We start from the raw sequence: 23,859 nt of genomic DNA, 5'->3' as shown, positions 1-23,859 counted from the left end.
TTGGGACTGTTTTGGAATTGTTTTGGAGTCATGTTGCAGGCCGGTCGGTCAGTGGCGACCTGTTTTGCAAGGGCCTGCCTGACCTCGGCAGGGGCTGGCTGGGCACGAGACCATGGCTGGCCAGTCGCGGCCTTGGTCATGGCTAGTTGTTTGGGGTCGTGAAAGGGGCTGCCCAAGTGGCTCCTTGAGTTGTGGTCATAGCTTCTTTTGGCGCCTAGTCGGGTATTGCTGATAAAAGTAGTTTGTGTGAAGGGTCTGAATTGACTCACTAACTGGGAAATATATGAGTGAGATTAAGGTTAATGTGGCGTTTGTTTCTTGTAAGAGTTTAGTCTCATTTGAAGCCTGGATTTTACCATATTAAAATCTCACGTAAAATCCATCTATACTACAAGTCTCTAAAATTCAAGATAATAGTCTAAGATTAGTTATATGTTTAATTTCCGTCTCGTGTCTTTATAAAACGCAATTCGTTAAACTCGTTCATTTAAATACTTTCCCTCTATGGTTTATACTTATTAAATCCCATTATTTAATTATTTAAATGAACCGTCTCAAATACGCTCATGTACTCGTATCATTATTTAGTAACGTGTCAAATTGGGCCATATTATATATTATTGGGCCATATAGGTGTGGTATGGCATTTTAATAGGGCTAGTCATGGCTATGCAATGTTTGGCGCTAAATTAATTTATTTAAATAATTAATTTCCGTCTCATATTTTATATAACGATAATTCGTTAATATCGTCCTTTCACATAATTATTTTAGGTGGCTCATATGTGGTTGAAGAGGAAGAGTAATTTTGGGTTTTAGAAGCTTTCTCAAGTTATTACTTGTCTCTTTGCTAGCGTAAGGTAACTATTCCGAGTTACTCGACGAATTAATGTCACATTAGTAGTTAATGTTGTGCTTGTTGTTTGGTAAGTGTTTAGGTGATTGATAATGTTTTACTTTCGTTTTTCACATGATAAAAATTGGAAATAGCAGGAGAATAATATTGCGATAAATTTTGTAATTTGGGCCAAAGTAGGCCAAGACTCTGAGCTGGGCCAGATTGACCGAACGAGTTTGGTCAAGCTAGGTTTAAACCAGTCAGCCTCGATTTGACCGATGACCCGTCGCGGGACTCGGGTCGAGGGTTTGTCTTTGAGGTGAGATTGGATGTTTTATGTTATGCCTTGATATTTGTAATTATCATTTCACATGTTGGTTGTTGGATGCTTTGGATGAAATTTTATATGAATTGGATAATCGGCCTTTTTCTTGTTTTAGGCCATTTATTATATTTTTATTTCACATGTGTAGTTATTTAATTTAAGTAGCTTCTTATATTGTAGAAACGGCCCTAGATTCCCTGAAGCCTTTAACATGGTTAATATTGTTAGAATTGGAAATTAGTATTGAATACTTATTGAGGATATTGTTGGATTGTTTGCTGAATAGACATTTATATAGCCTTTCACATGATAGAATGTTAGCATTTAGGTTGGTAAGTTGGACTTTTTGTCCTCTTATGGTTAAGTGGGTGTCTTACTTGTCTTGTGTGGTGTGGGCTAAAGTATTCAAGCTGGGACTAGCTGGGACTAGCTCCTAGGTGAGTATTTCGGCCTTCATCATAGATAGGTCTTTATAGTCTTTGACGAGTATATGTTCACTGCTTGATAGCCTTTGTGCTCCTGACTAGTGGATTTATATCCAAGTTGGGGCATGACCTCGTTACTTATTTTGATAGTAAGTGGTCAGCTTAAGTACTAGCCAACCCTTTGGTGGACTCCTTAGGGTACTCACTTTGTTTTAGAAAAATTGTGGGTCTTGGGTGCGGTGGTGTGTATCCGCATGTCTAGGTCTGCAGATTTTTTAGGCTAGGGTTGTGTTGTGTCTTGGCCATGTTTTATTAATATTAACCGCTGAGCCAAGATACCGGTTCGATTACCTTCCCTACCTCGTGGTATAGACTCGAGTTACAAAGTGACTATTGACGGTGCTAAGAACTTATGCCTGTCTTTGATATATTGCCCTTTCTTGTATGGTGATTCTATGAATCATAGAAGGTGAGATGCAAGCCGGCTATGGTTGATAGAGTTTGGATTCCTGGATGTTATGTGATTCACATGATAGTGTAGTATGAGTCGGTCTAGTATTCACATGCTAGGACTATGTGTTGTTATATTGTTGTTCACATGATAAGCACGATTGTCTAGCATCTATATGCTAAGGCTATGTGTCATTCATATTCATATTCTTATGTTTACATGTTATATTAATTATGACATTTCGTGGCTGGGAGAACTCGGAGTTACTCCCCACCACGATCGTGGCTTTCGTATTTGTATAAAATGTGAATGACAATAGGTGATGCATATATGGGGTACATGGACGAGCTAGCGAGCAAAGTAACCTTGGGACCTAGACTGGTTTTATTTCATTGTGACCCTTAAACCCTTTTTATGTCACATACATTTTAGGGACATATGCCTCCCTTTCTCATATTTGGTTTGTATAACTTTGTTTCGCGACTTTAGCGATGTTTCATTCATGAGATTTATTTTGGACCTTGCGTGTTTGACACCTTCCCTTTTGGATATCTTTATAACAGGTTCAGGTTTTAAAAATTACAGGTTTTTACCCAATTGAACCTATTACAAACATATCCTGTCAGTTTTTCTGTAGAATTACGTGTTTACTTTTCCGCAATAATTGAGGGTGTCACAGTTGGTATCAGAGCATATTTGCTCCCGACGCACGTTTGTGCACCCCTATATAAATAACTTGACCTTAAAATAATAAACTTGAGAGATGGGTAAGATGGGTAGATTTAGGATCTTATGTTGTAGTCTCTTTGTGTTTGCTCTTTGTTAGGTACTAACCTGTTTGTGGATTGTCATTTAATAATTGTTGCGTTCTTGGATCAATGACCGTGAGTATTTATAGCTAATGGAGTTATTACCCTTATTATAAAAAAAAATTTCAACTAAAGGTTTTGAAAATATTTTAATGTTTTTCACTGGTTTTTAACGTCAATTAGTGTTAAAGCTTGTTATTGGAGACGTCTGATAATTAGTTTTATCATTTGTTGGTGTAAAAATGTATTTTTATGTCTTTGAATTGGAATATTGATGTTCTTGAGTGATCGCCAAGAGTATCTCCGTTCCATTGAAAGGACACTTATATTTTAAAACGATCAAGATTTAGTGCCTATTGCTGAGGATTGAAGATTTGTTCAACCTTTGAAGAATGCTTCTACTTCCTTGAAGATATTTCTCGTTCTTTTTGTATCTCGCCTTATTCTTAATCTCTTGGTGCTTATCCTCCTTCTAAACTCCCTTCTGTTTTACTTTAAAAGCTACGCTTGTACTCCTAACTTGTCTTTTGTTCCTTGCTTATCCTCCCTTAACGCCATTTGATAGTACTTTTTCTTGTGAGGAATGTTGACCTTGGTTGGAAAATTCGACTCTTTTAGTCTCACATCTTGACATGTTCATATATCCCTTTTTAAATTTCCTATCATTTCCTGACCTGGTTATTACCCTTTGTTTCCTTAGTGGAGTGATGACATTGTTGTTTGAGATTTGAGTATCTGGCGTTTCCTTGTGGTCTAAATTTCCTTTCTCCTTGATCATAAGCTTTACCGTTCATACCTCATTTCCTCGCTTCATCTTGCTCCTCCTTTAAGTTTGACACTCGTATCTTGTGAAACTCTATCTTTGACATCCTTGTAATTTTGACTTCAATTTTTACCCTATGAAAGTCATTATAGCTCTCTTGTGGCTTAAGTTTGAGCTCTCTTAACATACTTTGTTTTTATGCTATCTAAGTTACTTTCCTTTTTGTACAACTTCTAAACTTTCAAGCTACCAGTTTCGATTCATTCTTAAAAGTTTATGTCACTTCTGCAAACCTAACCTATTTTTGAAGACTTGAAAATGAAAATTTGATTAAGTTCCCTATTCCTTCCTTGAATATAAACTCATTTATCGTAATTTTAATTACTAGACCCGAAATTTCTTTAAATTTTATCCAATTTCTATTAACCTTGATCTATTTATGACTTCTTTGTCAAAGTTTAATATTATATTTCCGGAATTTAACTCCCATTTTGGTTTAAAAGTGAAACCTTTATTTCTATTTTGGCTTTTTGCAAAAGAAAATTTGAGTAGATTACCTTTCTCTTATTTTGATTTTAACGTTGATCGGATGTTAGAACTAGTTATTGGAAACGTTTGATAACTTGTTCTACGCTTGTCGGCGAATGATTTTTGTTTTAAATCTGTCTTTGACTTGGAAAGTTAGCGTTCTTGTGTGCACGACAAGAGCAATTTCGTTCCATGAATGAGACTTATACTTTTGAAAACTCTTCGTTAATGCTTTTGAAAGTATTTTTTTTTTTACCAATGATTTACCTTTCGATCTGGTTCTGTCGGAAAATTTCATTTGAAACTTTTGAAAGAATTGTAATTCTTACAACTGGTAACCTTTTAAATGTTTTGGTTACCGATTCCAGAATTCCAGTTTTATCTTTTATAACTTTTCATTCTATTTTCAAGTTTCGAGGACGAAACTTTTTAAAAGGTGGGGTGATTGTAACACCCGCAAAATTCTCATTTTGACATTTATAATTTATTTAACCGATCAATTACCTTATTTTATATTTTTAAATTATTTAATTTAATTAATTCATTTTAAGCATGAATTTTATGAAAAGAATATTTTAAAACGTGATTTGTATAAAAATACGTATTTTAGTCGAACGGTAATAATAGTGACAATAATAATAATAATTTCCGTCTTAACTTCCGTCTAGCTATAGACCGTCACATTTCTACTTGTGGGACTAATCCTTTCTCGACCTATCGTATATCGACAACACACTCACCTACCCTCTTACACTCTACCCTTTTAAATAATTCTTATATTCTTATTATTAATATTATTAATATTAATATTATTATTATTATTATTATCATTATTAATTATTATTATTATCTACGTCCCCACCCCCCCTTTTTCACTTCCCTTTCTTTGCTTTCACACGCAGCAAAGCAGCAACAACAATGGACCAATCCTCATTTTTATCCCGACCTTAAAACCGAGATCCCGCCTTCGTTTTTCAACCAAATTCGATAATTTTTGTACCATTCTCTTCCCCTTTCCTTCCTCCTCCTTTTAAGGTAAGAAAGTCTCCTTTTTGTAGTGGTTTCGTCTTTCGCCGTCTTATAAAAGTGTCGTCTTTTAGCTTCTTTATTCCGTTTTCTTGCCCTTTTATGAAGGATTCGAAGACCCGGGGTGAGGCTCGTGCCTTGTGGACCATTTATTCGAAGAATAAGGGGCGTTTAAGGTAACACGATTCTACCGATCCTAATATTATTACTATCGTTCGAGGTTGTTTGCTTATGTGCTAGTTTCTTTTCGTGTTTGTCGAGATGTTTGACGAAATTTATGAACTTTGGTATTATATTATATGTATATTACTAATACTGTAAAAGTCTATTTTGTGAGATGGGGTTTTCTATCAATTTAATAATCCTTGGTTCAAATCAGCGTATATAATGCTTTTAGTTAGCCGTGAGTTTGGTGCGTATAAAGATTGCAAATCAAGTAATTAGTGATATTAACATCTAATAGTCTTCACAATGGTTTTTTTTGGTTGGTTGTAAAGAGGTAATTAAAGTTTCATGGTGTAATGCTACTTTGATAATGAGATGGGTTTCATGGAGGATTTGAGTGCCGATATTGAGCTGGTTTAAGACGGAAATGGGACTACTTTGGGGACGGTTGTATACAACATTTTGGGACTGTTTTGAGTCACTGTGTGCAGGTACTTTAGGACAGTTTTGGGAGACAGGTTGTATGCCTTTCTAGGATTGTTTTGGGACTGTTTTAGATAGCTTAGTTCGATCACTTTCAGATCATATTGGGACTGTTTTGGAATTGTTTTGGAGTCATGTTGCAGGCCGGTCGGTCAGTGGCGACCTGTTTTGCAAGGGCCTGCCTGACCTCGGCAGGGGCTGGCTGGGCACGGGACCATGGCTGGCCAGTCGCGGCCTTGGTCATGGCTAGTTGTTTGGGGTCGTGAAAGGGGCTGCCCAAGTGGCTCCTTGAGTTGTGGTCATAGCTTCTTTTGGCGCCTAGTCGGGTATTGCTGATAAAAGTAGTTTGTGTGAAGGGTCTGAATTGACTCACTAACTGGGAAATATATGAGTGAGATTAAGGTTAATGTGGCGTTTGTTTCTTGTAAGAGTTTAGTCTCATTTGAAGCCTGGATTTTACCATATTAAAATCTCACGTAAAATCCATCAATACTACAAGTCTCTAAAATTCAAGATAATAGTCTAAGATTAGTTATATGTTTAATTTCCGTCTCGTGTCTTTATAAAACGCAATTCGTTAAACTCGTTCATTTAAATACTTTCCCTCTATGGTTTATACTTATTAAATCCCATTATTTAATTATTTAAATGAACCGTCTCAAATACGCTCATGTACTCGTATCATTATTTAGTAACGTGTCAAATTGGGCCATATTATATATTATTGGGCCATATAGGTGTGGTATGGCATTTTAATAGGGCTAGTCATGGCTATGCAATGTTTGGCGCTAAATTAATTTATTTAAATAATTAATTTCCGTCTCATATTTTATATAACGATAATTCGTTAATATCGTCCTTTCACATAATTATTTTAGGTGGCTCATATGTGGTTGAAGAGGAAGAGTAATTTTGGGTTTTAGAAGCTTTCTCAAGTTATTACTTGTCTCTTTGCTAGCGTAAGGTAACTATTCCGAGTTACTCGACGAATTAATGTCACATTAGTAGTTAATGTTGTGCTTGTTGTTTGGTAAGTGTTTAGGTGATTGATAATGTTTTACTTTCGTTTTTCACATGATAAAAATTGGAAATAGCAGGAGAATAATATTGCGATAAATTTTGTAATTTGGGCCAAAGTAGGCCAAGACTGAGTGGGCCGATTGACCGAACGAGTTTGGTCAACCTAGGTTTAAACCATCGACCTCGATTTGACCGATGACCCGTCGCGGGACTCGGGTCGAGGGTTTGTCTTTGGGGTGAGATTGGATGTTTTATGTTATGCCTTGATATTTGTAATTATCATTTCACATGTTGGTTGTTGGATGCTTTGGATGAAATTTTATATGAATTGGATAATCGGCCTTTTTCTTGTTTTAGGCCATTTATTATATTTTTATTTCACATGTGTAGTTAGTTAATTTAAGTAGCTTCTTATATTGTAGAAACGGCCCTAGATTCCCTGAAGCCTTTATCATGGTTAATATTGTTAGAATTGGAAATTAGTATTGAATACTTATTGAGGATATTGTTGGATTGTTTGCTGAATAGACATTTATATAGCCTTTCACATGATAGAATGTTAGCATTTAGGTTGGTAAGTTGGACTTTTTGTCCTCTTATGGTTAAGTGGGTGTCTTACTTGTCTTGTGTGGTGTGGGCTAAAGTATTCAAGCTGGGACTAGCTGGGACTAGGTCCTAGGTGAGTATTTCGGCCTTCATCATAGATAGGTCTTTATAGTCTTTGACGAGTATATGTTCACTGCTTGATAGCCTTTGTGTTCCCGACTAGTGGATTTATATCCAAGTTGGGGCATGACCTCGTTACTTATTTTGATAGTAAGTGGTCAACTTAAGTACTAGCCAACCCTTTGGTGGACTCCTTAGGGTACTCACTTTGTTTTAGAAAAATTGTGGGTCTTGGGTGCGGTGGTGTGTATCCGCATGTCTAGGTCTCAAGAGATTTTAGGCTAGGGTTGTGTTGTGTCTTGGCCATGTTTTATTAATATTAACCGCTGAGCCAAGATACCGGTTCGATTACCTTCCCTACCTCGTGGTATAGACTCGAGTTACAAAGTGACTATTGACGGTGCTAAGAACTTATGCATGTCTTTGATATATTGCCCTTTCTTGTATGGTGATTCTATGAATCATAGAAGGTGAGATGCAAGCCGGCTATGGTTGATAGAGTTTGGATTCCTGGATGTTATGTGATTCACATGATAGTGTAGTATGAGTCGGTCTAGTATTCACATGCTAGGACTATGTGTTGTTATATTGTTGTTCACATGATAAGCACGATTGTCTAGCATCTATATGCTAAGGCTATGTGTCATTCATATTCATATTCTTATGTTTACATGTTATATTAATTATGACATTTCGTGGCTGGGAGAACTCGGAGTTACTCCCCACTGACTGTGGCTTTCGTATTTGTATAAAATGCGAATGACAGGTAGGTGATGCATATATGGGGTACATGGACGAGCTAGCGAGCAAAGTAACCTTGGGACCTAGACTGGTTTTATTTCATTGTGACCCTTAAACCCTTTTTATGTCACATACATTTTAGGGACATATGTCTCCCTTTCTCATATTTGGTTTGTATAACTTTGTTTCGCGACTTTAGCGATGTTTCATTCATGAGATTTATTTTGGACCTTGCGTGTTTGACACCTTCCCTTTTGGATATCTTTATAACAGGTTCATGTTTTAAAAATTACAGGTTTTTACCCAATTGAACCTATTACAAACATATCCTGTCAGTTTTTCTGTAGAATTACGTGTTTACTTTTCCGCAATAATTGAGGGTGTCACATATGTGATGCATTCTTCGGCTGTTCGGCAGCTTTCGTTTGCCTTTTTAGCTACCTTTAAATTTCTTTGTTGTAGTACAGCTCTCTAACTTCCGATTGTACCATAAATTGCAGGAGTGGGGTGCAGGCAGGTTATAATGATACAACATTAATGAGTTTGTTCGGCAGACGGTGTTTGTTCGGCAGTTGACGGTGAGCTCTCCACTGGTTTATTTGTTGGGTACTGATTGTGTCTGAATTTTTTTAAAACCGTCTTGCTTCTCTTTCCCTGACATTATAATGTGTATATGGGGTCACGTGGCGCAGAGTGTCGTTAATGAGGGGTATTATTTTTGACACTTTCTTTGCTTACGGTGCATATTGCTAGGGTTTATTTTTGCCGACCTCTGACATTTCGAATCTCCTTTTGGTTTGGAATTTATGGTGCTGAGCACTACATATTTTATGCTGCTGAATATTTTGACACTTGAAAGATGAAAATTGGAATACTGGTGTGTATTAAATGAAATGAAAGCTTAATGGAATGTTAGCTAAGTTATCAAGTGATGTTCTGGACCTCGCTTGAAAGCTTCAATCGCCCTTGTGGCCTAATCTACCCCTGAAATATGATAGTTATTGGGTTAATTGATTGGTCTTACATATAAGATTGTCACATACAAGTTTCTAGGTCCTTGTATTATTGATGTTTGTTTAAAAATATTTGGGTTGAATCTCAAGGGCCCATAACAATTAGACCAATAAACCGCCAGTCAGGTAATGCAGCAGCTTCTGAATTAGCTTGTTGTTCTCAAGGAAATGGTTATGTTCATCGGCGAGAAGACGATACTAAATGGAATAGAGTGAGGGAATAATAGGTCTTGATTGTAATGACAATATTGATGGATACTTGAATTATATAGGGGTCCCAACATTCTTTCCTTGAAACATGTTTTAGTGTGCGAAAGATAGTTTCTTGTTAACCATTGAGATTTGTTCTCGACCGCCTGTCGTTCTTTTTCATCTTTCAGATCAGATTAAATTATTAAGACCGTGGTTGGAATAATACCCAATTGGTTGTCGTCCCTTTTTTAAGTAATTACTACTCGTTTTCCCGATCGTGCTTGTTGATTGCCATGACGTACAGGAAAGGGATGCTCTAGCTTTTTTAAACGCTCATTTTGAGTTGGTCCATTACTTTGCACGGGTTAACAGTTGTAGCACACCCACAATTTATGAGGATAAATATATTAGGACGTGCTTAAAGTTTTAGCGTTGTAGGATACGACTTACTTGATTTGGGTCCCTCGTTTGTGGTCTGGAGCCGTTTCTCGGCTCAACTTCTATATCCAGCGACCCATGAACAAAAGCCGGTGGTGGCCTCGAGCTGAGGTCGCCTCACTTTCTAATTTTCACTTACAATATCCTCTTTAATTTACATAATGTTCTTGTATGGGCATCCTTGTTGCATTGTGGATGATTTCTTGTATAAATTGGATTGCACCTTTTTTTTGACGAAATTGTGGAGGGTGAAACACATTTGTGATTTGAAGATAAATTAAGTTGGAAATTATATGGGCCTCTTTCAATATTTACAATGCAAGAAGCACCCTGTCAGTGAGTCTTTAGTAAGAGTTATATATTCTATTTGCTTCACTCTTAAGTTTATCTTATGGATTCTCTTCTAGCATTATTTTAGTTAAATTCTTATTCTTCATGGTGCATTAGGAATAAAGATGTTCAAATTGGAAGTAGGTCATCTGGTGAGTTTTTTGTTGCCTTCACTATAGATTATGTGCTCAAACACCTATGTGTTCAAATAGTATCAAGCTTTTAAAGGAATTAATTTTAAATACCCCATTTTTGTGTGGGTTTGAAGAACTGTTTGTTCAACCTTAAAAGTGCACAAACTAAAGTTACTCTTGAGCGTCTTAATTTTTTTTGAGATCTTAAATAACCAGAAACTAAATTGCGCTATCCCTCCCTCCCTTCTTACCCACCTTTAGCTTTTCAGTTAGCACTTAGTAGTGTTTTACGATATCACTTAGCGCAGCAATTAATACTTAGTTTTCATGGGTTGTGCAGGAAGTGCTTGTGTGCACTGCTAACCAGGTACGCCTTATTTGAAAATATGCACTTCGAGTGCATATAGTCATTACTATGAGAAATGTCTTCATACCTTGTAATCTTGCATAATGCCGATAAGTTGTTTATGGAACATGTGTAATGTTAAGAAAGGTTATTGTTGGTCTCTGCATCCTATGTTCACGGTTCAGCCCACGAAAGAGTATCAAACCTCAATGTTCTATTTGAGGTTTCAAGGCTGCTAGAGTACTTGCCTGATAGGCAGGGGCGGAGTGAGGAATGAAATGTATCTAGGGCTAATATCATAGACTACTAAAACGTTTTGGTTAAAAAAAAAATCAACTCGTGACATACCTTTCTATTGAGACGTCGACCGATATTTACTATTTTAATTAATCATATATGATTAATACCATTAAAATATAGCATGATAAGACAATCTTGTAAAGATTAGGAAAAAAAAGCATGCTTTACAAAAAAAAAGAAAATTAAATAAGCAATTAGAAAAACAAAATGCTTCCAGTAGGGATTGAACCCCAATCGTTTGGCTGGTAGACAATACATCAATGAACTGTGCTTACATTGTAGCTATGTGAACTTAGTTCACTTATTTTTATTTGACATTTTATCTAGGCTATAGCCCTAGGAAATACGGGCTGCATCCGCCCCTGCTGACAGGTTTTACACAAGTGAGTGCTTAGTAGTTAGTATACACACCATATTTCTATATTTTGCATGAGCATTGGTTTTGTTGTGTTATTTTCTTTAGTAAGTCAAGTTGTTATTGGACCTTTAATGGTTAGTATGATCTTAGAGGTAGATACAATAAATGGCCCTTATCTTCCTATTTTATCTGGGATGATTGTTTTGAAACCCCCACTATTATTTAAATAATCCTAAAAAAATATCAAAGAAACTGGAGTCTGGAGGCAAAATAGATTAAAATTTAGGAGGTTTTGTCGAAGGTGAATGACAGAAATATGTAGGACTGGAAGACCCAATTCGTAATGCACAAGATTGGGACATCAGTAATCTGGTTATTTAACCTTAACGAGGCAACAAATGATATGCTTGGTGAGTACTCCGGAGTCCGGACTTGGTTTATTTGATGCCATAATTAGAATGCTATATCAATTGATTGCTATAATAGTTTTCTTTTAGTTTTGATCTGTCTATGCTCTTATCGGTATTTCTTCTACCGGTAAGTGTGTCAACAAATATTAACTCGACTTGTTTCCGAGTCCTTCAACTCGGCTACAAACTAATCTCGGGTTCCCAATGAAGCCAGACATGAAGGCCAAATGCTTACTAATGCACATGGTTGTATGCGCATACATTGTTGTCCTAATCTCCTTATGCGCCCTGTACTCAAACTATTTTGAAGACACTCAAGGAGTAACTTTTAAAACGTCTCATGTTGTAGTCTGGCTTTTGCATTGCTATCTTGTCTTCTATTCCTGTTCGCACCGTGTACTTTAGTTTTCTCTGAAAACAGGTCTCCCTTGTTGGGCATGGGTTTTCGATTTATGTTTATTCTAATGTCGTGTTTAAAATATCTTACGTAAATATCTTTCTTTTATGCGCTTCTCTTACATGTAGTATAATAATTACCATGTTCTACTCGATTTCTATCGAGGTGAAAGACAATTTTCGTTTTTATTTTGATGGCGAAATAAACGTAAATATCCTTCTTTGGATATTCTTGTGAAAGAACCTTGTAAATTAAGAGCATTTTATATCAAGTCTTATTGTCCAACATTAAATGTTGGAAGCTTGATTCCGCTTTTCGGAAGTGCTTGATTTGAGAGGAGTTGAGTTCAACACTGGCTTGTTAGGCTTGTTAAACGTTGATGGTGGGTAGGAGCTTTTATAATCAGTAATGGCAATGACATGTAAAACATTGCAGCTCCATCTTCATCTCTTAACATCTTCATATTCATAATTTATTTGTTTTTTGCCTTTCATTTGATTTGCAGTGGATTTAAAGTCACAGTAGGTTTGATCATGCATTGTAGGGTGATTAGAGACGGAGATTTAACCCTCCGCTTTATTTGGTGCATTTTAATTTGGGAATAGTGAAGTTATTATTATTATAGCTTGCCAAATGAAGTATGATCAATATTTGTTAAAGGTGAAGTATATGATCAATATTTGGTGCATTTTACACATGGATGATTATTTGGAAAAAAAAAGAGAAAAAAGAACCCTAGACTTGTATACCCACCCATGATCGTCCGAAACAAAAAAGAGAGGAAATAGAGATCTGAGCTTCGTATACCGTCCCACGATATCCTGTTTATTTGTGATTTGTTGCAACTTTCCTCTACCATTTTCGCATCCGAGCAATAATCACGACCATTTTTTGTTCGGGTATGTCTTTTCTTTCTTATCCTGTTAATTTGGGTGACTTATTTTTCGACCAATCGCCCGGTCAATAATCACGTGTTGTTTAATTTAAAGGTTTCAAGTTTGGTTTCTTTGTACTGTACAAGAAACTTATGTGAAAACAACAGATACATCGAATGCCCATTACATCTCACACGATTATGTTGTTGCAGGTGCTAATGATGATGGATATCTCTTATGTTGGTGATGATGATGATAGCGATGAGCCGATGATGATAGAAGTTTGTGCGCATTCAACTACTTTTGTCGATCAAGTTCAAATTACTTGTGATAGTTTTAGAAATAACCCTTCTTTTGTGTGAGATAGCCGTTAATATATGTTCTAATAAATACTACGCCGTATGTGATAGGTGTATAGCCTTTCTTTTTAATTCTGTGGTCGTTTGTGTGTATGAGACTAAGCATGACAAAGCGTGGCGTAGACATCGACTATAGGAATTACTATACTAATGTCTGTTTTACGCGTCCATCTTATTGTACATTAACCACTATGGTTATAGATGTTTCTAGCCAGGTGAGACGCGTTTTTCAATTCTATTTCGATGTCCCATAATGAGTTCGGAGACTCCCCGATTACTGACCCAGCTGTTAACTTGTACGTTCTGGCCCCAAGGCTATACTATAGGATTTTGCCTGCCCAAGATAGCAGCGTAAGGTTTTCGATGTGTCTGCTAAATGGTAGGGGCCAACTTCGGAAAGTAATTAGCATGCTATTCTAATGCCAGGCGCACATTAACTAAACAGGAATCCAATCAATAACATGTCAGCGGTTAATCAAATTGCGGTTCCGCACCCGAGAGGGCGCGGCACAACGACTAGTGTGTATTAAAAATGACGAAGGCTTAAAATAGCAAGGGGTTGCTGCTAATTTTTATTGAAGTCATCCGGCAAGTGTACATTTAAATTTTTATTCTTTTGCAGAGTTCTGCTCATACTGATAAGTTCCGTTATCGGGCCTGGGCCGCACTCGCATGGAGGCGAGAGAGAGTCCCACTTATAAGTCCAAGGAGGTTCCATCCCAAAACCAATTGGCAATGGGTGTAGTAACTCCTTGGTTTATATGATAGACAACTCTATACTCTTTTTCCAATGTGGGAGACTCACATGTGCCTCTATCATGGGTGAGCTGTATCTTGACATGTACTTAGTGATGCCCATTGTTGTATGCACCAAAAATAATATTTATAATCCAAACTACTACTATAGCTAGTGGCAGTCAGGGTCGAAGCACAAGGAGGCGATGCAATTAATAGTTGTCTGATTTTAGTCTCTAAAGTAACAAGTGAGTGGGGGTTTGATTTGATTTGGTCTATAACTAAAGGCAATAAAAGAAAGTAAACTAAATAAACGGATGAAAACAAAAATTAAAAGGGTGCTAAGATGGTCGGTTCACTATAGTTTCGGCGGCAGTATACTAGGTAGGTCTAAACCAAACACGTGAGACGGGAAAATAAGAAGTCCTCGCGGTCCTTTCTTACAGGTATCATCTTTCGATCTCGCTACAGGTCCCTAATGTCACTAATACTAACTTTCGTCCTGAAAAGTGATTTAAAAGGTCTAAACTAACTCATCTTTCGATCTTACTAATCTAGTCGTCTTAATTAGGTAGGCTATCTCCCTTCCCTATCTTTCGATCTTAACGGGTCGGTTAATTCCTAAACATTCAACTGGTCGCGTGCACTCGATTCGTCAAACATAGCAATTAAATTAATTAAAATGAAGCTAATCTCACGTGGCCAGTCGATCGATCAGGGAACCCAGTCGATCGACCATGGCGCGATTTCAGGTCTCCCTATTCTATTGCCGCCTATACTACAGATTCCCTACATCCTAGCACAAGGGCTTTAGCTACTCATACTGGAAATAATAATAACAATAAACTTAACAATTAAAATATTCGAATTCATACTTAAATTAATTAAATGAACAATTAACATAAAACAATAATTTAGCTTCGGGAGATCTAACCTAGCAATCCTAAACTATCAGCGAATTAAAGGAATGAAACTGAATATAGGAACAAAAGAGTACCGTATAAAGGAATTGTAAAGGAGAGATCAAAACCAATTGCAAAAAGAACTTTATTAATGAAAGAACTATAATCTTAAGAACCCTAATTATTAATGATAAACTAAAAACTGAATGAAACTCGATGCCTCTTATGAAAACATCAAGTTACGTTAAATAGGAATATAACGTAACACTTATTCCTAAACCTAACATACAATGGGCTTTGTAATTCTCTTTCTATTTCTTTAATTTGCGTATCAGCTCGTATGATGGTCAATCGACCATGCAAGGCAGTCGATCGACTGGTCTGTGCTGAACAGTAGCCTCTGATCTTCGTGCTCTGGTCGATCGACTATAGAGGTTAGTCGATCGACCAGAGTAGCTGGTAGTTGGCTTCTAATTCTTCATAAAATTATCTTTCAGGCCTCGAAATGCGCACCAAGTTCGTTTCTTGAGTAAATACTTCACGTCAAATGCAATGCAAAGTACTCGAGGACGGATTTAGCTTGATTTCTGCTCATTTCCGCATAAATATGCAATACTACATAAAAATACAAAAGTAGACGAAATGGGGCAAATAGTAGCATAAACTACATAATTGAGCTCTGAAATGCGTGTAAAATAGGGTGTAAAACATCATATAAAAGACACGCATCAAACTTCCCCAAACCAAACCCTTGCTTGTCCCCAAGCAAGAACAAGACTCGATCCTAATACCTAGTGGAACGAGTTCAATCTCAGAGCGAAATACCAACCGAATAGCCTAAACCAATTTAATGTAACAACTAACAATCAACTAGCAATATGAATCATGCAAACGAGTTATGAAGTCGTTAAAAACTGCTGAACCGTCAACTGTAGAGACTTATCATTATGAAGTCTCACGGGTCGCTCGAATCACTCAATGAATACGGGTGAGTATATGTAAAAGATAGAAAGAAGTAATATTGTAATGACTCTCACCTAACTACGACCTATAAGAACATGCCTCCAATCTAATATGAAAATAATCACTACAACCGTACATATGCATTCTAACCAAACAGATGACCATGACACATGCCGAGGTAAATATGGAAATGTGAGGTAATGGGTAAGAAGAGGCTAAGATAAATTTGGATAAAAACAGAGTTAAAAACCAAGCTAGTAACTAAGGGAACCAAATTATAACAACATCCAACTTATTTCAATCAAAGCGGTGCTAATAGCAAGCACAATTCTCACAATCTCCAATGAAATTATAATTCCCCAAATGATGATAATAAAGCATGGGAATAAAATCACCAACTGATCAAAACTCCAACTATGTGATTTTGGTTTTTCTTTTATTTTCTCGGGCTTTAGTCGATCGACCAAGATGGGCAGTGGACCGACCGGATTATACAGTACAACACGCATTTTTTCTTTTTTTTTGCTTTTTCAATTCTATTTTTTTTTTCTTTCTTTCCTTCTTTTTTTTTTTTCTTTCCTTCCATCAACATCTCAAAAGAGCATATGCAACCACAAAATGAAGTAACAATCCCAAGAACATAAACTACTAGCTTGACAAGGGCAGGCTAAATGTAGGATGTAGTTAACGGGACAAAAAGGCTATTTTTGGCAGTGTGAAGCTTATGGGCAAAATGAATAAAGGAAACCTCTTCCACATGTGTCAACAAACTACAAACCGAACGCATACAGGTATTAAGCAGATTAAGTTCATATTTATGCCCATTAATGTAACATGCCTCATAAGGAGTACAACTCACAATCTTAGATAAACCGGTCATGAATGACACCTGTTATAGGCTCTAAATCTCAGAAAATGAAAGTAGTTTGCCAAAAATCAAAGTCAAGTCTCAAGTCCAGCAAGTAATTAACGAAAACTCATAGACTATGCATATGATTCTACTAATAACATGTCAATTAAGCACGACTTAGGCATAAAAAAGCTGAAAATGCAATGTCATCATTGAAATCCTACCGTTCCAATTCAACCTATATGCTAAAATAAACGTGCAATTTTTGAAATTTTTCAATTTTTTGAATTTTTTGTATATATAAGAGAAAATAAACAATAATGCAAGATAAAAATGTAAACGTGAATGCAAGCAGATGAAATGCAACGCAAAACCCTTCCCCAAACCAAATCACACAATGTCCCCATTGTGCAAAATCATGTAATTAAATAAAAGGAAAACGGGAACTTGCGTTAAATTATCTAAACAAAACATGAGGTAAGGACTCGGAAACTCAAAAGACTTTAAGCGCAGCAAAAGAAAACCTCCCCAAACCAGCGTGAGCTAGGAGGTTTCAGTAGCCAACAGTGCTACCATAGGTACCTGAAAAGACAGAAAATACCGCGCGTGATTCTGAGAAAACAATTTATTAAACGCAACATTATGTGTAAAATAAAGAAACGGAAGAAAACAGAAATGAGTCGGAGAATAAAGTGGAGAAAAGACTCCCTCAACTCCGCCAATCGACCAAACACAGCAGGGGAATGATCGAAAACAGGTACAGCAGTGTAGGGCGGTCGATCGACCACATCACCCAGTCGATCGACCAGGGTGAACAGGAATAGAAGCTCCTGTAAGTCGCAGCTCGGTCGATCGACCATACGCGCCGATCGATCGAAAAACCCTTGAACTTTCGATTTCTTCAATTAGCTCAATAAATTGAGCTATCAAGGTCGATAAACCTGCAAATGCACACAATAATGCGCCCAAAATTGCGCAAAACCCAAAGTAACAGTCTAAAGTGTATAAAACCTAAGCAAACTTATTAAAATCTCGAAGTCTCGCGCACACAAAAAACGATAAATAGTCTTAAAAAGCAATAAAATGTTGTTTGAAAAAGCCTTAATCAACTAATAGTTGATCAAAAACGGCCACGGAATGGCCCACTTGCTCGGCTTCTGGCTACAAGAAGTAGCCTCTACAGTACTCAGCTGCACTCTTCTCAACTCCAACATCCGCAGAACTCAATGGATCAACAGCTTCAGCATCTCCCCAATCAATGACCTCTTCTGGCTCATCAAAGTCTAAGTCGGACTCCGTCACTTTGACTGGCTCCTCATCAGTGCCATAGCTAGGACATCCTAGGCCGCCTCTTTGAATGATTGGCTCCCTCACAGCTGGAGCAACATGCGGCTCTTCCTTCCCCAAACTAGCTCCTGCAATATCCAAAACAGAAGAGTCTTCCTCCAATTTGCTCCCAATCTGGGGCGGAGGTGTTATAGCAGAAACAGGCATAGAGACAGGCATATCAGCAAGCACAAAATAAGATTTCCTTTCAGAAACCGTATTACAAGTGACGGGCCACATGGGTTCTTTCTTCTTAGCTGTCTGGGCAAAGACAATAGAATGCTTCCCTACTTTGAAGGCCAGAGTCCCTGAACCAACATCTATAACTGCACTAGCAGTGTGCAGAAATGGTCTACCCAATATGATAGGAATGTGGGCATCCTCGGGCATATCTAGTACAACGAAGTCAATAGGGAAAAAGAACTTTCCTATTTGCACAGGAAAGTCCTCTAAGACTCCTATAGGCTGGACCGCAGAACGATCAGCCATCTGTACTGTTATGTTGGTGACTGCAAACCTAGTCAATTTTAATTTCCTAGCAAGACTCAAGGGCATTACGCTAATACTGGCTCCTAGGTCACACAAGGCCTTCTCAATTCTAAAGGTGCCAATACCACATGGGACTGAAAAGCTTCCTGGGTCTTCTAGCTTATGAGGTGCAGTATGGGTCAGATAAGAACATGACTCCTCAGTTAGTGCGACAGATTGCATAGTTTTAAGTGACTTCTTTTTAGATAAAAGTTGCTTCATAAATTTCATGTAAGCAGGCACTTGATTAACTAATTCAAGAAAAGGAACTTGTACAATTAAGCTACGAATAACATTTTCAAATTTGTTAAACGATACCTGTTCCTTCGTCGGCACCAATCTCTCTGGATAAGGAGCTGAAAGAAGTAACTTAGCCCTCTCCTCTAGGTCTCTCATGCCGGCATCGGTGGATTTAGGCTGAAAATCCACTACCTTCTCTTTGTTGTAGCTTGATCCTTATTCAGACCGTCTCAAAAATGAACCATTAATCGTCATCGGGTCATACTTTGGAACCGGAACTGACCCATCAGCATTTGGGTCTTGCCTCAATATTTTCGGAGTAGTCGTACCCCGAAACAAGTGGTCCCTCAAGTTATCTGGCATTAGAGGACGAAAAGACTCACCATCAGCAGCGTAGTCAGTCGATCGACTGACTTCTATAGGAACAGAAGCTGTTTTACTTCGCGGACTGGTCGATCGACTAGGTATGTCAGTCGATCGACTGACATACCTGGTAGACGTCTTTTTCTTACCATTGTTCGTTACAGCCTTCTTCTTGCTTGGTTCCGCCTAATCTTTTTCAGTAGCTTCCTCGACCATAGCGGGCCCATCAAGGGTAGACCCACTCCTCAAAGTGATGGTATTTAGGGTCTCCTTTTGATCCGTTTGCGACGGTAAATGCCCCGGAGCTCGAGTTGCACTCTTGCTAGCCAATTGAGCAATTTGGCTTTCTAACATCTTTATCCCGGCCTCTCTAACTTGAGACTCCTTCAGCAACAAATTTTTCAACTCGGCAAATTCGGAGCCTTGGGATCTGCTCGCTTCTTTGTAGAACATACTGGAGGCTTTCGATATGGCCGCCGCTTATGAGGGGGCACATAATTCTGCTGCTGCTGCTGCTGTGGAGGTGGAGTCGGATTTAGGACATTTTGGCTACTCCACCTCAAATTCGGATGGACATTCGACTCAAAATAAGTGTTTGTCTGCCTATAATGTTGAAAAGCAGCACAAGACTCATAGGGAATGCCGCAGGTTATCCAAACATGTCCTTCTCCTCCACATCTTTTGCGACGAAAGGACCGTCTCAAACAAAGATTCACATGATAGATCCCTCCTTTTGAAGCTCCTCCCAACTCGTACTTATCAAATCTCGCCGTAAGAGCCTCTAATGCAGGCTACGAGTAAGGGGATTCAAAGACTTCTCCTTTGATTTCCTCTGGAATTTGCATACTCAGCTTTGTGGGTGGCCAAATCATCAATAATTTTCCACCCCTTAGTTTCTCCAACATTCTCCTGGAATCTACCATTAGCTGCCGCATCCAGGATAGCCCTCTGATCATCATAAAGCCCATTATAAAATTGATTGCATAGGCTCCATTTCTCAAACCCATGGTGCGGAATAGTTCGCACCAGCTTCTTGAAATGGACCCATGCCTCATGAAAATTCTCATCAGGACCCTGTTTAAAGCTCATGATCTGAGCTCTAATGGCATTGGTCTTCGAGGCGGAGAAATATTTCTTGTAAAATGCTAAGGCCAGCGACTTCCAATCAGTGATCCCATTGGCAGCTCGATCCAGGTCTCTGTACCACTCCCTTGCAGCATCACGAAGAGAGAATATGAACATAGTCTCGTTTACCTGGTCCTGGGTTACACCGGCTGGTGGGGGTATGGAACAACAATATTCAATGAAAGTCTCCATATGCTTAGCTGCATCTTCATTTGCAGCTCCCCCAAATTGGTTTCTCTCAACCAAGTTGATATAGGTCGGTTTCGGCTCAAATTTTCTGTCCGTCCCTGGTAATGCGAATCCCTTATAGAGATTCTCAGCTGTCGGCTCGAGTGATCAAGGCTATACTTACTTCTTCACCATGTCCGGAGATGTGACGTCTCAAATGAGAAGTAGAAATAGGTGACGAAGGTGGATCCTCCTCAAAAAGCTCGTTCTCGTAGTAACTAGACAGAGTACTCAGCTCTTACTCTGTCGGCAATACACTAGATGATCGTCTCAACTCACGCAAAGTCTTCTGAATCTCAGGATTGAACGGTAGTAATTCACCACCCTGTGACCTGCGCATATGAAGAAACTACAAGTAGAATATGAGAATAGTTTAAGGAACAGATGTCCCTTAAACTAATAAAAAAACTAAAAATAGAAACAACTAAAATTTTTAAACAATTGCCTCCCCTACAACGGCGCCAAAATTTGATGCCCGTCGTTGTATGCACCAAAAATAATATTTATAATCCAAACTACTACTAAAGCTAGTGGCAGTCAGGGCCGAACCACAAGGAGGCGATGCAATTAATAGTTGTCTGATTTTAGTCTTTAAAGTAACAAGTGAGTGGGGGTTTGATTTGATTTGGTCTATAGCTAAAGGCAATAAAAGACAGTAAACAAAATCAACCGATGAAATCAAATATTAAAAGGGTGCTAAGATGGTCGGTTCACTATAGTTTCGGCGGCATTATACTAGGTAGGTCTAAACCAAACACGTGAGACGGGAAAATAAGAAGTCCTCTCGGTCCATTCTTACAGGTAGCATCTTTCGGTCTCTCTACAGGTCCCTAATGTCACTAATACTAACTTTCGTCCTGAAAAGTGATTTAAAAGGTCTAAACTAACTCATCTTTCGATCTTACTAATCTAGTCGTCTTAATTAGGTAAGCTATCTCCCTTCCTTATCTTTCGATCATAACCAGTCGGTTAATTCCTAAACATTCAACTGGTCGCGTGCACTCGATTCGTCAAACATAACAATTAAATTAATTAAAACGAAGCTAATCTCACGTGGCCAGTCGATCGACCAGGGAACCCAGTCGATCGACCATGGCGCGATTTCAAGTCTCCCTATTCTATTGCCGCCTATACTATAGATTCCCTACATCCTAGCACAAGGGGTTTAGCTACTCATACTGGAAATAATAACAACAATAAACTTAACAATTAAAACATTCGAATTCATACTTAAATTAATTAAATGAACAATTAACATAAAACAATAATTTGGCTTCGGGAGATCTAACCAAGCAATCCTAAACTATCAGCGAATTAAAGCAATGAAACTGAATATAGGAACAGAAGAGTACCGTGTAAAGGAATTGTAAAGGAGAGATCAAAACCGATTGCAAAAAAACATTATTAAAGAAAGAACAATAATCTTAAGAACCCTAATTATTAATGATAAACAAAAAACTGAATGAAACTCGATGCCTCTTATGAAAACATCAGGTTACGTTATATAGGAATATAACGTAAAACTTATTCCTAAACCTAACATACAATGGGATTTGGAATTCTCGTTCTATTTCTTTAATTTGCGCATCAGCTCGTATGATGGTCGTTCGACCATGCAAGGCAGTCGATCGACTGGTCTGTGCTGAACAGTAGCCTCTGATCTTCGTGCTCTGGTCGATCGACTATAGAGGTCAGTCGATCGACCAGAGTAGCTGGTAGTTGGCTTCTAATTCTTCATAAAATTATCTTTCAGGCCTCGAAATGCAATGCAAAGTACTCGAGGACGGATTTAGCTTGATTTCCGCTCATTTCCGCATAAATCTGCAATACTAGATAAAAATATAAAAGTAGACGAAATGGGGCAAATAGTAGCATAAACTACATAATTGAGCTCTGAAAACCGTGTAAAATAGGGTGTAAAACATCATATAAAAGACACACATCACTTAGGTGATTAGATTTGTCATTATATAAGAATTTATTGTTTTTTGTAATTAGTAATTTTCAGAATTTAGCGGAAGAATATACTTATCTCACATTTAAAACTAGGAAAATGAGTAGCGCCATCGGGTTAAGAATAGTTTAAATTACCAATTAACGAGTGTTTTTCACTCTAAATAAAAATCTAATCTTATAGGAGTATATTGTATACACTCTTATGCATTTGTTTGTCACAATTTTATTACGTTCATTTTTGAGTGAGTACATTAAACGATGTGTAGATACCCGTATCCGTCGATATTGGAATTTATAGAGAACCCGACAAACACCCGATGATGATAGGACACATGTATTTATTAGTTGTCATTGTCATTATTTGGGTTCGTTTTACGATGTAGAATGGCGTTGTCGACGGAGTATTTTATTAATTTAAATGATATTTAAATTAAAGCTTTTTTAAGGTGAATTCATTTTACTTTATTTTGAATTTATTTTCTCAAGTTTATTTTATTGAAAATAAAATAAATAATTGATTTGAAAAATCATTTTATGAGTGTATTTGATTTGAAAAATCATTGATTTTAGTGTGTTAATCGATTTGAAAAATCGAATTTGAAAATCGAAAACTCGTTTTAACCACGCGTTTTGGAGCTCGATTATAGCTCGGTTTTTGAGCCCGTTTTCTATACGAGTTGGCACGAATCTCGAGTACACTAACCAACCTAGGCCTCTACCCATCCAACCCCAGTTCGAACCCCCATATCCACACCCAAATCTCGTCCCAAACATCCCCCCAACACAGCCCAACTCTCTCCCTTACCCGTGTTTGCATAGCCCATCGAAAGCCTTTCTAAACCGACTCAAACTTGGTCCAAACCCGCAACCCATCACTACCAACCCATGCTCCACATTACTCACAACAACCCAGCACCTAACCCACCACGAAATCAGCCCTTAAGCCCTCCAAACCGAACTCCCAAGACATCCCTTTCCAATCCCGTATGCCCTGCTTTGGCAGCCCAAAACCCGTATCAAATCACCACTAAAACCCGTGCCCATGATCTAAGACTCTTACCCGACATCCATACCATATTACCTTAGCTTAACCACCAATAAAACCCCCCATACAAACCCTAAAAACCCCACGAAATAGCTGATAGACAACAGCTATGCGAAACAGGCCCGACTGCTTGTTGCCTTACTTCTACCCTTCGAAACTCCTTATAAATAGCTCCCTTCTGCCATACATTCATTCCTCTAAGTTCT

At 37.9% G+C, this 23,859-nt stretch overlaps 1 long non-coding RNA gene across 1 annotated transcript in view; it reads left to right on the top strand.

Annotated features, from left to right (window-relative positions):
• LOC141627398 (uncharacterized) overlaps nt 1-13,506 on the top strand; it is a 38,287-nt gene extending 24,781 nt beyond the window's left edge. Inside the window, exons 4-5 of the long non-coding RNA XR_012536970.1 lie at nt 8,741-8,818; nt 13,246-13,506. This is a non-coding gene — a long non-coding RNA (uncharacterized LOC141627398). The remainder of the gene's footprint in view (nt 1-8,740; nt 8,819-13,245) is intronic.
• The last annotated feature ends 10,353 nt before the right edge of the window (nt 13,507-23,859 follow it).

Source organism: Silene latifolia, chromosome Y (genome assembly GCF_048544455.1).
Source record: "Silene latifolia isolate original U9 population chromosome Y, ASM4854445v1, whole genome shotgun sequence".
Classification (NCBI taxonomy): domain Eukaryota; kingdom Viridiplantae; phylum Streptophyta; class Magnoliopsida; order Caryophyllales; family Caryophyllaceae; genus Silene; species Silene latifolia.
This window is presented reverse-complemented; position numbering and strand designations above follow the sequence as displayed.